This window comes from Girardinichthys multiradiatus, chromosome 11, assembly GCF_021462225.1.
Source record: "Girardinichthys multiradiatus isolate DD_20200921_A chromosome 11, DD_fGirMul_XY1, whole genome shotgun sequence".
In the NCBI taxonomy this organism is placed as follows: Eukaryota; Metazoa; Chordata; class Actinopteri; order Cyprinodontiformes; family Goodeidae; genus Girardinichthys; species Girardinichthys multiradiatus.
In genome coordinates this window covers 5,190,726-5,205,233 of record NC_061804.1, presented here as the reverse complement: position 1 = coordinate 5,205,233, position 14,508 = coordinate 5,190,726, and the positions used below count along the sequence as shown (strand labels likewise).

General features: G+C 40.2%; 1 protein-coding gene across 3 annotated transcripts in view; it reads left to right on the top strand.

Annotated features, from left to right (window-relative positions):
* The window catches only part of si:dkeyp-23e4.3 (rho GTPase-activating protein 7), a 193,214-nt gene that overhangs the window by 58,876 nt on the left and 119,830 nt on the right, over window positions 1–14,508 (top strand). For 2 of the 3 annotated variants that reach the window (XM_047378659.1, XM_047378658.1), the window contains exon 6: window positions 7,131–7,195. The gene's annotated coding sequence lies outside the window, so the exon portion shown is untranslated. Of the gene's footprint in view, window positions 1–5,175; window positions 5,357–7,130; window positions 7,196–14,508 lie in introns of those variants that run through there. The other variant, XM_047378660.1, reaches the window with a different exon arrangement.

Sequence of the window (14,508 nt, the reverse complement as noted above, 5' to 3'; positions counted from 1 at the left end):
GTCAGCAGGCTCAACAGACCAGAATCGGATTCCAGTATTACTCACTTTGGCTTGTCTGGGTGAACCTGATCTCTCTCGATCATCTAAGAGTTCATTTATTTTAGTAAATCAGTTCAAAAAGTTAAAATCATATTATGCAGATGCATTACACACAGTGTTTCTAGTCATTTTAATTACTATGGCTTGCCAATAATGAAAACCAAAGTTCAGTTTCTCAGAGAATTTAAATATTGTCAAATACCAATAAAATATATTTAAATACAGAAATGTGGTCCTACGTCAATGTTTCTATGTTCTGTATAGTCTATTCACTCAGTACTTGGTTGGGGATCCTTTGAATGAATTATTCAATTCAATTAAAAAATACTTTATTAATCCCAAAGGGAAATTAAATGTTTTTATAGCTCATATTATGAAGGTTTCCTCAAAGAGCCGTTGTAGATGCTGATGGCTGTGGGCAGGAAGGATCTCCTGTTGCGCTCCGTCTTACAGCAGATCTGAAGAAGCCTCTGACTGAAGAGACTCTGTTGTTGTAGGACAGTGTCATGAAGAGGATGCTCAGGGTTCTCCATAATGTTCTTCATTTTATGAAGAATCCATCTTTCCACAATGATCTCCAGAGGTTCCAGAGGAGTCCCCAGAACAGAACCAGCCTTTTTTATCAGCTTGTTGAGCTTTTTTAAGTCCCTGGTTCTGATGCTGCTTCCCCAGCAGATGATGGTAGAAGAGATCACACTTTCCACAACAGACTAATAGAAGATCTGCAGCATCTTGCTGCAAACACCAAAGGACCTGAGCTTCCTCAATAAGTACAGTCTGCTCTGTCCCTTCTTGTAGATGGCTTCACAGTTGCATCTCCACTCTAGTCTGTTGTCCAGGTGAACACTGAGGTATTTATACTTCTCCACCACCTCCACCTCTTCTCCCATGATAGAAATAGTTTTTGACTTATTCCTGTTTCTCTTAAAATCTACAATCATCTCCTTTGTTTTAGTCACGTTCAAAATGAGATGATTGTTTCCACACCGTGCCACAAAGTGGTCCACCACCTTCCTGTACTCAGCTTCTTGTCCAACTCTGATCCACCAACAACTGCAGAATCATCCGAGTATTTCTGCAGATGACAGGAGTCTGTCTTGTCTGTATTCCCAAAAAAGAATAAATCAGAATAAATCAAAATCAAAAGTAACAGAGCTACTCCAACCTGCTGCCACCTTGAGCGGTGCAATTCTAGAAATTACTGCATCAATGCGGCGTGGCATGAAGGTCATCAGTCTGTGGTTCTGCTGAGGTGTAATGAAAGCCCAGCTTTGATAGCAGCCTTCAGCTCATTTGCATTGTTGGTTCTGGTATCTCTCATCTTTCTCTTGACAATACTCCATAGATTCTCTATGGGGTTCATGTCACGCCAGTTTGCTGGCCAACCGAGCACAGTACCACCATAGTCATTGAAGCAGGTTTTGGTACCTTTGGAAGTGTGGGCAGGTACCAAGTCCTGCTGGAAAATAAAATCAGTATCTCCATAAAGCTTGTCAGCATAAGGAAGCATGAGGTGCTCTAAAGGTTCCTGCGAGATGGCTGTGTTGACTGTGGACTTAAGAAAACCCAGTGGACCAACACCAGCAGATGACATGGCCCCTCAAATCATCACAGACGGTGGAAACATGCTGGACTTCAAGCAGTGTAGATTTTTTGCTTCTCCACTCTTCCTCCAGACTCTGGGAACTTGACCTTAAAATGAAATGAAACATTTACCTTCATCTAAAAACAGGATGTTGGACCACTGAGCAACAGTCTGGTTCTTTTTCACTTTAGTCCGTAAAATGCCGCTTATGTAGTCTGTGGTTCAGGAATGGCTAACAAAAAGGAATATGACAGTCTTATCCCATGTTCTGGATAAATCAGTGTGTGGTGGCTGTGCAAGCTCTGACTCCAGCCTCAGTTAACGCCTCCTTAAGGTTGTAGCTATCTCTGCTGTTTGTACACATTTCTCTGCCAGACTTTGTCCTTTCACTCAGCTTTCTATTAATGTGCATGCATGCAGCACTCTGTAAACATCAAGCTTCTTTAGCAACTGCCTTTTATGGCTTGCTCTTCTTGTGGAGGGTGCCATTAACTTTCTGCTGCAACAATTAATTAAGTCAACAGTCTTCCCTGTCCTGTGATTGTGTAAGCCATAACCTAACATTCCTGTAATTAACTCCTGTTTTCTTTTCCTTTTTTAAAATCAGAATCAGCTTTATTGCCAAATTCGTACATACAAACAAGGAATTTGACTCCGGTACACTTTGCTCTTCGGTTTGTTTTTGTATTACAGAATATACATATTTACAATGTACAATATTCACATATATAATAAAAAAGGTGCATTTGCAACATCTGTATGCTGTTGTTTTGTACTTTATTGAATGTTCAACAGAGAAACAGCCTGGGGGAAGAAACTGTTTCTGTGGCGGCTGGTTTTAGTGAACAGTGCTCTGTAGCGGCGGCTTGAAGGTAAAACTCTAAACAGATTATGTGCAGGGTGTGTGGGGTCTGCAGAGATTTTAGCAGCTCTTTTCTTGACCCTAGACCTGTATAAGTCCTGGATGGAGGGAAGGTCAGCTCTGATTATTCTCTCTGCAGTCCTGATTATTCGTTGCAGTCTGGACCTGTCCTGTTTTGTGGATGATCCAAACCACACTGAGATGGATGAAGACAGGACAGACTGAATGATGGCAGTGTAGAAGATGACCAGCAGCTCCTGTAGAATGTTGAACTTCTTGAGTTGCCTCAGGAAGTACAGTCTCTGCTGGGCTTTCTTTCAAACCTATGTGTGAAGACCATCTCAGGTCCTCAGAGATGGTGGTTCCTAAGAACCTGAAGTGGTCCACGGCCGATACAGTGTTGTTGAGGATGGTGAGGGGGGTGTATGGGGGTGGTGTTCTCCGAAAGTCCACCACCATTTCCACCGTCTTGAGTGGGTTGAGTTCAAGGTAGTTCTGACAGCACCAGTGTACCAGCCGATCCACCTGCTGTCTGTATGCAGACTCATCACCATCCTGGATCAGTCCAATGACAGTGGTGTCGTCTGCAAACTTCAGGAGTTTCACGGACGAGTCCGATGAGGTGCAGTCATTTGTGTACAGAGAGAAGAGGAGTGGGGATAGAACACACCCCTGGGGGGCACCAGTACTTATTGATCTGGATCGGGAGAAGATGCTCCCCAGTCTCACCTGCTGCTGTCGGTCCGTCAGGAAGCTGTTGATCCACTGACAGGTGGAGGCTGGGACGTTGAGCTGGGTGAGCTTCTGGTGGAGGATGCCTGGTATGATGGTGTTGAAGGCCGAGCTGAAGTCTACAAACAGGATCCTGGCGTACGTCCCTGGATGGTCGAGGTGTTGCAGGATGAAGTGTAGACCTAAGTTAACAGCATCATCTGCCGATCTGTTTGCTCGGTGAGCAAATTGCAGGGGGTCCAGCAGGGGGCCTGTGATGTCTTTCAGGTGCTTCAACACCAGCCGCTCAAAAGATTTCATGACCACAGACGTCAGGGCTACAGGCCTGTAGTCATTTAATCCTACGATGGTGGGTTTCTTGGGAACCGGGATGATGGTGGATTGTTTGAGGCAGGAAGGGACCTCACATTTCTCCAGTGATTTGTTGAAGATCCTTGTGAAGATCGGAGCGAGTTGATTTGCACAGGCTTTCAGACATGATGGGGAGACGTTATCAGGTCCTCCATCTTTCTTTGTTATCATGCAGGAGACAACTCTGTTCAGGATGGGTGGAGGGCCTCCTATAGGCAGTCAGGTTTCTCAGACCAGTCCATACAGCCGAAGCGTCACCAGTAGAAACGCTGTTCTTCAGCTTCTCACTGTAGCTTCTCTTGGCTGCTTTGATCTCTTTTGTTAGTTTGTTCCTGGCCTGCCTGTAACGCGCCCAATCTCCACTGCTGTGAGCTTCTTCCTTTTCCCTGCGCAGATTCCTGAGGTGTGGAGTAAACCATGGCTTATTGTTCCCAAAGGTGCAGAAGGTCTTGGTCTGCACACACATGTCCTCACAGAAACTGATGTATGATGTCACCACATCAGTTAGTTGGTTTAAGTCAGTGGCTGAGGTTTCAAAAATAGTCCAGTCTGTGCATTCAAAGCAGGCCTGTAGCGTCCACTTCTTAACAGTGTGAACCTTGGGTTTGGAAGCTCTTAGTCTCTGTCTGTAGGTTGGGATGAGGTGGATTAGATAATGATCCGAAAAACCCAGAGCAGCCCTGGTAACAGCATGATATGAGTCCTTTAAAGCTGTGTAACAATGGTCCAGTGTGTTTTTGTCTCTGGTGGGACACTTAATATGCTGTCTGTATTTGGGGAGTTCATTTGAGAGGTTTGTCCTGTTAAAATCTCCCAGTATTATGATGAAAGAGTCCGTGTATTTTTTCTCCACGTCTGTAATCAGCTCAGCGAGATGTTTTTCCGCGGCAAAAGTGCAGCCATGAGGTGTAAAAATAAACCGCTGCTATTGTCATCTCATTTTATGAGCGTCTGAATTTTGGGTTTTCATTAGCTGTGAGCCATAATCCTCTAAACGTACAGAAATAAACACTTGGAATACATCACCGTGTCTGTAATGAATGTATATGTGAGCTTAACTTTTTGAATCCAGTTCCTGAAATAAATTTACTTTTGGATGATATCCTAATTTGCTGATATGAACTGATAACAAGGTATGTTGACGCCTTTTTATTTAAATCTGAGCTTGATAAGTACTGATATTTTAGTTCTTAAAAACTGAGATGGCTGATTTGTTTTAAAATATGGAATTCTGGGGTCATTTATGTCCACCAATAGTGGGGTGGGCTTTGAAACCATAATTATCAGTGAATGATTAGAATAGTCAAAGCAAATGTCTTTGTGTCATCTATAAGATGCAATCTATGCATTGCAGTTCTAAGCTGTTGATCAGGCGCATGCGTGTTTTCCTGCTTCAGCTTCATAAACTAGATATTTTGTTGTAGGGTAGAAAGCACCTACTGGCAGAAACCTAGTATTATTTATTTAGCATTACAGTTTAGTTTTACTGTTTCGAAATAAATTGAACATTAAATCCGCATTTGTTTGCCACGCTATGAAAAAGTCTTTTTTTTTCCCCCCCATTGTTCCTTTTAAACGCATTGTCCCAGGCGTGTCGGAGCAGAGGGCAGTAGAAGTTGAGCGGAGCTGTTTCAACCATCAAGCAGCACCGAATGTTAAATATAGCAGTATGTTGGACATTGTATCAGCACAAGGGAAGCTTTATGAAGAAGTTTTGGTCTTCTATATTCAGAGATAACGACACTTCAACCTCCACCTGCCATTAGCTGTCCAGCGGCTAATGCTAAGTAAGCTAACTATTATACAGATGTTTGCGATGTTATAGATGGTCTGGTGTTCAACTTATCAGTTTAAATTACCACCCTAATGAAAAAATGTGTGCTTGAACTCGACAGGATGGACAAAATAATATTGACAAGCGTATTAAATTAAGCTAGCGAAATAACCTAGACCACTTCCTTTAGACCTTCACAATAAAAGCCTGAAGCATATACATTGCGCTTTAAACATCAAACAACATATTTTGTAAAGATAAATAAAACATCTAATAGAATCCCGGGCGTTCGTAAAAACAACGGCGTTACTGCTGGGTTCATTGTCTGTTCGGGTTATTCCCTATATCAATATAAAGTCAGAAAATACTGTGATGAGATGATGGAAAATAATAAAGCGCTACTACTACTCAGGATTATATTGTTTAGCAAAAACATGTATGCTGATTTGCATACTGTAATCATAAATGGATATACCGTCACCACTTTAATAAGTGGAAAGAGTGCACTTTAGCTGCTTGTTCTTGTCCTACACATTTGCAGTTGTAATATATTTTTAGAGTAGGTCAAAGCAGTTTGGGACAGGCTATAATTCAAGTGTTAAACATTTACTTACTCAATATCTGTGGTGCTTGTCAAGCTTGTAAAATTCAAAAATGTTCTTTGGACTAAACTAGAGGTCAGCAACCTTTACAATCCAAAGGGCCATTTTTGCCCGTAGTTCATTTTAATAAACCTCATTTGGAGCCATAAATGTTACATGACCTTTTAATAAAAGACAACTTATGATTTATGAGAAATATCTAGTAGGACAGAACCACCATTTTATTTTTATTTTTAGGTTTTTAAATAAAAAAAAACTTATTTGCAGAAAGACGATGGATGCTTTTTGTCTATGGGATGTTTATATTTGTGTACGTGATATAAAAAATTGCATATAGTTTCCAACCTAAAGACAAGAAAAAAAGATTTAAAAAAATATTACTGTTATTTTGAGTCATTTGTTTGTGGAAATTCAACACAATTATTCCGAGAAAAAACAAACAAACCGAAAAACAGCTTAAACTTGCATTTATTATATCTATATTTAAAAACATTAGTAGCTTCTGTATCATTTTTAGCCAAAGTTATTAAGAGCCACGGTGGAAGGTCCAAAGAGCCCTACCCTGACCTAACCATTAATTCACTTTGAAACCTGTTCAAAATAATTACCCAACATTATGAGAATAATAGCTTAATTGAAAATTTTTTTAAGATACTGCTGTGAAGCTTTTAGCAAGTAGTCTTTGTTCTTTCAATGATTTGAATAAATCCCAGTTAACTGACTTGTAATGGTCCCGGCCAAAAAGTTGCATCTGTTGGTGTAAAATATATTTATCCAAACAAAAAAAACAGCAATGAAGAGTATTCTACATTGCAACAAAAATATTTTCAGCTTGTGTTCTTTGTCCAATGAAACAACATAATTAAATTCTGAAATAAAAATGTCATTATTTCCAGTTTTTGATCATATTAGACCTATATATTAGACCTTGGGTGTATGCTATGGTGTATTGACTCCTGTATCAAATCAGTTGATTTTTGGTATATAGGTTGTTGAAAGCTAACACAGATTGTTTAGTTATATAAAAATTATTTGTATATATTTTATATATTTTTTGACCCACATGTCTTGTTTAGTTAGGTTTATTGATGTTGTGTATTGTCTCTTTTTTGCTGATTTTCATTTGCTGTTATACCATAATCATGGAGTCTTTCTCACATTTAATCGTTTCTTTTTCATTTACAGATAATTTTTAAAAACACCATCTTGGAGAACCCATCAAAGATCTGATATTTGACCTGCGTACCAAGGTGAGTGACTTTTTATGTGTTTGTCAGCACGTGTAAGGCCGCGCCTCGCACTCTTCGCTCAGATACGTACTGAAGCGGCTTGTAGCTCGGTGCCTTTTAATTATCTGCTTTTGGGGAACCACTGGGAATGTAAGAAATTTAGGCCTTGTTTGAAGGGTAAACAAACGTCGTAGAAGATGTCTCCAATTGCTCTCCCAGCAGAGGAGTACGTGGGGGAGGCAGTGGCTGCTTCCTGTCACAGATATTTTGATAGTTCTCTGAGAAGTTCTTGGAAGAGATTAAAGGTATTCAGAAATGGGACGTTGAAGGTTTCGCTTCTCAGCGTTGTGCAGAGAGGTTTCTTTTCAAACACTTGAGGCTGTGGAGACAAAAGCAGGAGACTAATGAGGGGCTTTGCTTTTAAAAGTAAACCTGCAGATGGTGGAGAGCGCAGAGGTGTTGGCTTCATGCTGACTGATTCTTTTTGCTGAGGCGTTTACACTCACTGGTTGATGTTTAACGGTAGGGGTGCAGGAGTGTGTTGTATAAAGGTGGACAGTTGATTGGCTGGTTTTACTGTGGCTCAATTAGAAGCAGAACCTCAGGGTTTATATAGAGTCATTGTTGCTGTTAAGTTTAGAATGTTTAAATCGATAAAACTTTATAACAACTTATCAGATGTGGTTTTATAGTTTGCAGATTATGGTTCAATAGCTCAGTATTTTTTAGTACCTTCATTAGAAGAATATGGTAATCAAACTTGGATACTACTGTGCTTACTACTGAAAATTTAAATGTAAAGAAATTCAAGCGTTCTCATTATCTTCTAAACCGATCTTGATCAGTGGGTCTCCAGGTTTTCCAAAGCTCCTTCAGTGTTTTTCTTTGGACTTTTGCTGCATCTTCACTGATTTTTAGTCCGATGTCTGGCCATTTTTGGGAGGAATACTTGTAACTTTGCACAGGTCCCTACACAGTACTTAAACCCCTTCAACATTTTCACATCTTGTAACATTTTAACCACAAATTTAAAACATGTTCAGTAGGGATGCACCAATATGGCAATTTAGACTGATGTCCATGTCCGATATTAATATTCCTGCTATGGTTGATAACCGATATTTACCCATATCAGAATCAGAATCAGAAAAGCTTTATTGCCAAGTACGTTTTTGGACATACAAGGAATTTGTTTTGGCGTAGTCGGTGCAATACAGTACAAATTAAACAGTATAAACATATCTACAATATAATATAAATATATGTGCACATATATATATCGTATATCATTCCTTAACCTTTCGACACCGTGAAGAAAACGACCACACCGCTGTCATCTGCCGATACCAATGTTAATGTCGATATATTATGCATCATCAAATGTTAGTGGGCTTGTATCTAATAGACGAACACAAAGCACCAGGAGTGTGAAGTAGAAGAAAAATAATGTATGAATATTAGTGTTCTTGCAGAAATCTGAAAAGTATTCTGTGAACAAGCTCTTAACCTTGTAGGTCTGTCGTTACTCAATGTGATCATTATCTCTTTATTCTTCTCAATTATTGACAAACATTAATGCTCTTCTCCAAATTGCTGTGTGTGTAGAGAGTCCCATCTCGAAGTCTACAGCGGTTTGCACTCTTATTTAAAACAAACATGGCAGAGAGAGCTTCTGATTACTCCACAGTGAGCATTTTAAAGGCAGATGATATCTAAATTATGGATGTACTTCAATTTAGGTAACACACAGAGGTTCACGAGCAGCCAAGGAGACCGTCCCGGGGGTTTCTGATGGGCCAGTGGGGAAAAAATAGTATTTTAATGTTTTTGTAAGCTTCGAATGCTCTGTTAAGTCAGACAAGTTGTCTGTCTGCTTTGTCTTGTTTACCTCTCACATTTTACAGATTTTTGTGCTCACGCCCAAATTAATTTAACCATACCCGTTTAATTGCATTTATTTGTGCACATAATAAGAATATCTAAATCAAATAAAAGAAATTTCTTAATTATACATAGACTTATTAAAACTAGTCATGTTAAGGTCTCTACTGGGAGCAGAATAAGGCGTAGGTCAGCTGAAACATGCAAGTTAATTGCTTGTATTTAAGAAAATGAATAGGTTGGAATCGATGCTTACTGTTACTGGGTCTAGCAGGCAAGAAAGAGCAATGGTTTGGCTAGCTAACATGTCCTTCTATTGAGTTAGCCCCCTGGTTCCAGCCTGGTTGCCTCCAACCAGTGTTGCCAGGTGTACGATAATTATCGTATTTGTACGACAATTTTGCTCTCTGTACGATGTACGATCAATATTCCTAAAAAAAGCCAAATGTACGATAATTTGACCATTCCATGAACGTGTGGTTGCAATCAGTTGCCATCAGCCAATCGCCAAAGTCTGTCGGAGTTTTTTTGTGAACCCTGAAGGCATCTGTGTCCGGATTCGGAAACAGATCCTGGAAATTCCAGCCAGTCGTGCTTTTCTAAGGCCCTGTCCCAATACTCGTACTTCCACCCTTGTGTCCCTGAATTGCGCGTTGATGGGTTCGAGTGCATAGTGTGTCCCAATTCTCCAGAGTCGTCCTTAGCCCCACCCCCTGTGTGCCCCACATCCACACTTCGGTGAAGCCCGCATCTAAGCGGACTTCGCCGAAGTATATTACCCACAATTTACTGCTGCACATGACGTTCTGAGCAAAAACCAATCACAACCGTCAACGTAACCAGCCATCAAATCATAATAACAAGAACTGCCTAAACTTTAGTCAGCAAGCCGACAAATATATTTTTTACTGGTTTTCCAGGCTCAACATTGTAAGAAACCACTGGGTTCAGAGTGAGTCTGGGCAGTCATTAGGCCAAAACACTGAAGTTACCTTTCAAACAAACACTGGCGCGGCGAGAGTCTGGTTTATAAACCTCCGTCGATTCCTGCACTTTCTTCTCCTCAAAACAATTGCTTGTTGCAATTTTAAATTGTCTTTTTAGCAGCAAGACTGTGAAAACAGCGCTGGTTCCCGCTCTTTTTGATGTTGCAGTTACGGTGCAGAGGTTGATGACGTAACTCCTACTGTAATTCTCCAATTTTGCACGCTTGTAACCTGCGCACTTCAACCCCTACATGCACTTGTACAAAGTACAGACTTCATAGAGGGGCGTAGGGTGGGTAAGTGTGGGTATTGGGACAGGGCCTAAATGTGACCTACGTGTGACGTGATGCGTTGGCCTCAGAACAACGGCCATGATTGGCTGAATAGTCCACTGCGCCCGCCCATGATCGAGGAAAAGAAAAGAAGAAGAAGCAGAGCCCGGCACTGTGGGGCTGCAGATGTTGATAAATCCATTCCGTTCTGACGCCACAAAGCTGCGAGTGTCTGTTAGACGCTATTCAACACATCAACAGACTTGTTATTTTGGTTATGACGAGTGTATGATAATTTCCCTCAAAATACGATAATTTTATGTCTCTAGTACGATAATCCTACATTTCTCACATGGTAACACTGCCTCCAACAGCTCCATAGACCCAGACTGGGTGGCAAGCCCTGGCAGAGGTTTTCAGTTCAGTTTATCCTCAGAGGAATCTTTTTGGTTTAGCTGGAGGGGTTCGTACTAAAACAATGTTTCAGTAATAACCGGAACCTATGTGGAACGGTTGATCCGAAGTGTTGTTCTGAGCTCCGTATCGATAGGAGAAAGCTACGTTCATGTATGCCTCAAAGTGTTTTGAACCATGCCTGCTGATTTGGCCCGCTTCTGAAAACAAATTAATTGACACGTGAAAAGTGAATATGATGGGTTTTCCTTATTTTTTACTTCAAAATAAAACAAATGCTGATTTACTACCCGACATTCGGAAAACATCAGTACGTAGCTCCCATTTCGGTTCAGTTTTCGGTACGCTTCGAATGGTCTTTTCCATTTTCCTAAGAGCTTTTTTGTCCAAAGCAGGAGAGATCTTAGCACCGTAAAACCACAAAACAACGACAACATTCGAGTGAATATTGAATATATTATAAAATCGCTGATTTATTTGGCGACCAGATGTTTCAATGACAAACGATCAATTATTTTCCTGAATCAGTGGTTCCAAACTAGAGCTGAAACAATTAATCTGATTAATCGATTATTGAAATAGTTGTCAACTAATTTAGTAATCGAATAATCGTTAACTGAAGTACAGACTCTAAAACATGCCATTTGGTCAAAGAACAACCCAATTAAAACTGTAAAAAATATATATATTTTGCATTTAAAATTAAAAACCTTTGTTGGTAAATATTCTTTATCCAGAACTCAAGTAGCATAGCTTTAGCTTCACCTGGTTCAAATTCTCTAAAAGTCTCCTACTAAGCACCTTTTGCTATCAATTGTTAATCAATTAACTGAAACAATTGTTAACAGACTAATCGATTAGCAAAATAATCATTAGTTGAAGCCTTCTTCCAAATGATTCGTTCTCTTTAACGCTACATTTCTGCCATCACTACTAAAAATAAAACTGGGTGTCTTCCTCCGTAAACCAGTAGGAATGGCCTATATGGATGTAACTTGGTATGCATCCAGACCAGTGATATGCATGTTAATAATTTGTCTTCAGGTCCACGACTGATGCAGAATTATTGCCCTGATTATTTCTGTGAGAGTTTATAAAATGTTTCTTTTCTTTCTTGAGGTTTCGTTCAGAAATACGTCCAAAACCATCGTTTGAAATTAAAATCACTTTCTAAGAAAAATTTACCCTGTTTTTATTAATGCAAGTTGCCGTATCTGAAAATTAGTTAAAGGTTTTGCCAAAATCGATCCGACTGTCGTTTTCTGGAACATCTCAGTGAAAACACGGACTGGAAACTTTCTCCGTTGCTGTTGTCAGAGTAGAACCAGTAAAATGGCACAGCAATGAAAGTCTGCTGAAAACAAAATTGGCTCCCAGGTGGCCAAGAGAAAAACTCAAAGCGTTTTGGCTGCTCACGTGCTGCATGTTGATGGAGATAACAGCTGCTCCATGATCATTAAACTGACAAATGAGCTCAGAGTCGAGTAAAGTGGAGAGTCGAGGGAATGACTCAGGGGTGGCATTCTGGGAGAAACTAAATCCACCCGGGAAGAACAACTAAATTTAACAAACTGTTTTAAATTAAAACATTAGGTAAACATGACTGTTATCTTCTCTTTCAGCAGATCAGGATTTTTTTTCACTAAATATCTGATGGTTTCTCACAGGATGTGAGGAAGTTCTGTCTATTATTAAAGAAGTAAAACATCAATTAAATCACTTGGCTTGTACCTGTACTGCAGACAAAACGTCTTTAGACAAATTAGCACTTGATGTAACTTTGGTTTTATTACCAATTAAATTGAAAGGGGTCCAGTATGTATTCCTCTATCTGCCCTACAGCAGTAGAGCTGCCACTCCGCTGGATAGGAACAACTCAGCTGAGGTGGTTTGGGAAGAAGAGAGGGCTCCACCAAGTTCACTTCTTTATTATTCTGATCATTCTGGAGAAGCTTTGCCACTGACCACCTGTTAAGTTTAAACTATTTTTTATACATCAGTAAAGAACATTTATGTTTTCTGATTAAAATTCCCTCTACATTTGTTTAAAACATCTTTTTCAGGACAGTTTTCAGTAATTTTGTTTCAAATTTTTTGTTTAGTCCCTGAATCATTCATCCCTTCCCTATCTTTCCTGGTTCCCTGCAGCCATGACCTCCAGTGTTTATTTGATCTTTTTCCCAGGAGAGGAAGTGTGTTTGCTGAGACTTTGGTATAAATGATGGCTGTGATAAGATGATGGGTCTTTCCTGCTGAGATTTCCTCCAACAGCCACATTTCTCTGCTGATAGCTGGTCACTGTGGTTTAAACCTGGCCGAACTCTTCATACTCCATCCATCCATCCATCCATCCATCCTGTGATTTTTGCAGGCTTTGTACCTCTGACCTCTGGATAAATATCAGGTTAAGAAACGTAGAGGTATGGAAATGTTGTTTAGATCTATGACATTCAGTATTTCTGGAAAACATCAGATTTTAAACACTCTACAAATGTCCAAGATAATTTTCAGGAGAGTGAACTGCTGCAAGCTGACTTTAGGTTGCTTCACCATACTGAGTTGTAACATATGTCAGGTCTTGAACCTATGCAGGTCCCAACTGACCTGCCTAACCAGTCCGAGGCAAGTTTCCAGTTTGTGAAGTTGCAGGCGTTTTAAGGTTATTTTTGTACGTTGGAAACTGTAACGTCTGTTAAACCATTGCTAAAGGGGATCAGTGCTCAGGTCAAACAGTCTAGTTCTCCAGCTTTAATTACTGCTGCAAAGTTAAAGAGATTAAAATTTGACATGTGGGGTCATTTAAGACTTCACCAATCCTTGATCTATATCAGCTTAATCCTGTTCAGTCTTCACTTGTTGAGAAGTTTAGATCCATAAACATTTTCCCATCACAAGGCTCAAAGAGCTTTAATTCAGCCAAGGCCAAGGTTCGTTCTTTTTTAACCAGAGGTCTGAAACACGTCATGTGTGCAGCTGTGCAGTGTTCCTCTGTATGAACGTTCAAGCTTTTGTTTATACTGTGAGTGTGGATTTGTTTCTGTGTGCGTGGGTTTGTTCTGCTGGAGTCTCTTAACCCAGAGTAGATGTCATTTCCTCTCTTAAGGCTGGCCAAACTCCATAACTTCCCACGCAAACACACAGAAAATAAATCTACTTATCAGGGCTCCTCCTCCTATCACCTCCAGCTCATTCTAGCACCACAGTCTACCTGAGTACAGCTGCTGAACATGTCCATCCCTTTAGGACCACAGTGTCCCCTTTTTCTGATGGCTGATTCCTGCAGGATACTGCATTGTATCACAAGGTTTCACTGTGACCTCCCCACTTACCGGCCAGTTCAGTAGCACCTTTTGGATGGGATGGAACCAGAGATTGCAATATGGGTGTGAACCCAACAAATATTAAACGAATGTGTGATGCTGTCACGACAATACGGACCTAAATATGTAAGGAATGTTTCTGACATGTTCTTGAATTTATGCCATGAAGAACTAGGGCAGTTCTGAATGCAAACAAGGATCCATCCCATCCTTAAAACTTAGCCAGTGAGTGTATAATGACTAATTATGGAACCTTTGATAATGAGTTCAGGATTATTGAAGCATTATCGATGTACCTAGTTTGCTATTTTAATATGTGTGCAAATCTTTGGGTGTTAAAAGATCTGGTGGGTACAGATGAATTTGTATTGGTATGAAGTCCAAACTGGTCCTCATAAAAGCAGACGAACACCCACACACAACAGTCTGAGTCGGCAGCAGTAAGGAGGGAGGGAAGGAAG